We start from the raw sequence: 3,811 nt of genomic DNA on the forward strand, positions 1-3,811 counted from the left end.
ATCCTTCTGTAGGTTGTTCACATTAGCTCCCATATAGTGCTCTACTCTCGGCCCATTAACCTTGAATTCTTATTGGTCTGGAGTGAGTTCCCTTTGTTGGATTTGCTCGTCAATTTTGAAGGGTTGCTTCTCCCCTGACCATGCTATGTTAGCTGCTCCACGATCTTCATCATCCAGTTCTTCAAATGTTACATCATTGATTTCTTCCTTACTGTCGCAACTATATAATTTCTTTACTACAATAAAGTCCACAACACTGATAAAATTACAATCTTCAATCTCATCGGGACTCTTCATGGCATCCAGCATATTGAATGTAACTTGCTGGTCATTCACCCTCATAGTTAATTCTCCTTTTTGAACATTAGTTAAAGTCTTTCCCGTGGCTAAGAAAGGTTTCTCTAGAAGGATTGGCACTTCTTTATTTGCCTCAAAGTCTAGCACAATGAAATCCACTGGAAAAATAAATCTATCCACCTTCACCAACGCATCTTCAAATTTTCTTTTTGGATAGGCACGAGATCTATCACCAAGTTGTAAAGTCATTGTTGTTGGTTTACATTCACCAACTCCTAATTGCTTAAACACTGATAAAGGCATGAGATTAATGCTAGCCTCCAGATCACAAAGTACTTTGCCATGGTATTTAGTGCCTATAGAGCATGGGATTGTAAAGCTTCCTAGATCCTTCATTTTCTGCGGTATCTTACTCTGAAGCATTCAGTTGCACTCCTTTGTTAGAGTAACTATTTCAAATTCTCAAGGTCTTTTTTTCTTTGTCAAAATATTCTTTAAAAATTTCGCATAGTTTGGCATTTGCTCTAGAGCTTCCACAAAAGGGATATTGATATGTAGCTGTTTCAGCACTCCTAAGATTTTGCTGAACTGATTGTCTTGTTTTTACTTCTAAAACGTTTGAGGAAAATGTGGTGGATGTCAAAACTGTTGTGCTGCAACAGATTATGCAGACTACTTCTCTTTTTCCATGTTCTGGGTTGGTGTTGCAGCCTCGTTATCCACCGGTGTTGGATCATCATTTTTGGCAGATGCTGTAGCTTGGCTGCTCTTGCCAGTGTGTTGTGAAGTGAAGGATTGTGACTCTTCTTGAATTTGAGTTTCTCTCTGGATTGAAGTGGATTCAACTCTTCTTTTTAGTACACCAACTGGACTATGAACATCTTTTCCAAATCTCAAGTTAATCACTTTGTAGTGCTCTTTCCCTTCTTTTCTTGGGTCCTTTGTGTTGCTGGGTAAATTGCCCTGAGGTCTGTTGCTTAATGCTATAGCAAGCTGTCCAATTTGATTTTCTAGGTTTCCCAAGGATGCAGCATAACTCTTGATTTTGTTGATAAAATCCAGATGGTTGAGCAGGTCTTTTCTGTCCACTGGGTGGTGTTGCAGCAATCTAGTTCTGATAACTCCATGAAAATTTCGGGTGCTCTCTCCATCCAAGGTTGTAAGTATTTGAATATAGATTGTCCTGAATCTGTCTATTGAAGCTGCCCACATAATTGACTGAAACTGGATTCCTAAATAAATGTCCTTCTCCACAATAAACATAAGAGACCTCGGTAACTTGGTTGACAGTTGCTGGAGCAGTAGTCATATCCTTCACCATATTTGTTAAAGAAGTAACTTAGACTGACAATGCTGTCAAAGCATCTATATTATGAACCCCTGCTATTCCTCTTACTACAGCTTATTTAGTTGACGGCCACTAATAATTGTTGTTAGCAATCCTTTCCAAAATTCCATAAACCTTATTGTAAGACTTAGATAACAAGGCCCCATTTGCTGAGCGTCCACCATCAATCTAATGTTTGGGTTAAGACCATTGTAGAAAGTTTCCAACTGCATACAATAAGGAATACCATGATGATGATATTTTCTAAGTAACTCCTTAAATCTTTCCCATGCATCATACAAGCTCTCATCTTCAAGTTGATGGAAAGATTTAATCTCGTTCCTCAATTTTCTATTTTTGGTTGGCAGGAAGTATTTCATTAAAAATTTGTCAGCCAAGTCATTCCATGCAGTGATGGAATCTGGTGGTAGAGAATTCAACCATGCTCTTGCTCGATCTCTTAAAGAAAACAGGAAAAATCTGAATCTCATTGCTTCCTGTGATGCTCCACCAATCTTAAAAACATCACTCACTTCCAAAAATAGCTTAAGATGTAGATAAGGATCTTAGAATGGCAGCCCATTGAATTGCCCCATTATTTGCAGGATCTGAAGAATCACTGGCTTGCGCTTAAAATTGTCAGCTTGAACGTCAGGTCTAACTATTCCTGGATGTATGGCTTGAGGAGTCAACACTGCATAGTCTCGAATGTTCGCCATGTGAAGAATGTTGTTGTTCCTTGGTTGCCTTTGAACATGTTGTCCATTCAGACCTTCATGTACATTGACTGGTTGTATCTCATTTCTAAGGTTCAAGTTTCTCAAATCTTGCAAATCATCTATTGCTACTGTTGTGCAAATTTTATTGAACTCGCAAGTGCACGAATCTATTGTAGAATAGATTAATGGTAACGAGTGTCGATCCCACGAGAAGGTGGATTTTAATTATATGTAGAATTAATTTTGTATGAGGGTGGTTGGATTTGTGGTGAAAATGACTTAGATTATCCTAAAATTAGAATTTAAATGGAGAGAATAAATTGAATAGAAATCTATTGAAATGACGTACTTGGGTATCTGGATCCGTATCAACATGTATCATAGGCTAAATATTCCTTATTAATACCAATTAAATCATGAGGGGGGAATCCACACCTCATGAACCACACTCTAATCAATATGGTGCTAAGGGCTTATCGTACCAAATAATAATAACCTTGTACTAGAGAGCCGGTGTAACTAAACTAACTAAGGAGGTATCTAAACAAGATTATTATTATTTGTCGACAAAAAATCAAATCATCCACAAAAATTAGAGGGGAAAAGAAAATAAATTTACCAAATAAAGCCCATGACACATGTTGAGACTTCACCTTCAACCCAAGCTTGAAAGAAAATTAGCTACTCATAATTGAACTAGGGGCAAAAAGAGAATTTATTAAAATACATAGAAAATACAAGATAGAGAGGGAATTGCAGAAAATGGAGTCCAAAAATGAATTCAGAGCTATCAAATTAGGGGAGGACGCTCTATTTTTATAGATACATTGAGTAAATCATGGCCATCGGATTAAAAATAGTTTGGACGCTCAGGATTGCGCCACGTCATCAGTCAACAGTACACGGTTTGACCACGTGGCTGAACAGTAACACGGTTTGACCCGGTTTTGAACAGTAATGTGGTTTGGTTGAAAATAATCTTGTGTAATGCATGTACTGTACGCGTAAGTTTTGGTCCACTAATATGCTGCCACGTCACCATCAACAGTTCATAAGAATTTTAGACCAACAGGATCATGACACCTCATCAGTCAATGCCACATCATCGTTCAATGCCACGTCATCGATCCGTCTATGTGAACAGTGTCGTGAACAGTAACGTAGACAGTACCGTACATGTAAATAGTATTGTACATGTGAACAGTGCCATTTTTCCTTTTATGCTCCTCCTAAGGTTTTCGACCATCCTGAGTTCAAAAGTGATGTCCGTTTTGCCGTTTGATCTCTCGTTTATTGTGAAATGACTATGATGCCCCTAAAATACACAAAATACTTAATTAAAATAAAACACACATAATTAAATTACAAGAACCTTAAATACATAAAAGTAAGGGTTGTTAATAAGACTTGAAATGTAAAATGACGATTTTCTCCTTTATAAATATACATTTTCTAACACTCAACACAC

At 37.4% G+C, this 3,811-nt stretch overlaps 1 non-coding gene across 1 annotated transcript; it reads left to right on the plus strand.

Moving 5' to 3' along the window:
- The first annotated feature begins 1,867 nt into the window (after positions 1–1,867).
- On the plus strand, positions 1,868–1,974 carry LOC112095554. The gene has a single exon (XR_002903933.1). It is a non-coding gene; the product is annotated as a small nucleolar RNA R71 (small nucleolar RNA).
- Positions 1,975–3,811: the final 1,837 nt, after the last annotated feature.

The sequence above is a fragment of the Citrus clementina genome, unplaced genomic scaffold (assembly GCF_000493195.1).
Source record: "Citrus clementina cultivar Clemenules unplaced genomic scaffold, Citrus_clementina_v1.0 scaffold_9, whole genome shotgun sequence".
Lineage (NCBI taxonomy): Eukaryota > Viridiplantae > Streptophyta > Magnoliopsida > Sapindales > Rutaceae > Citrus > Citrus x clementina.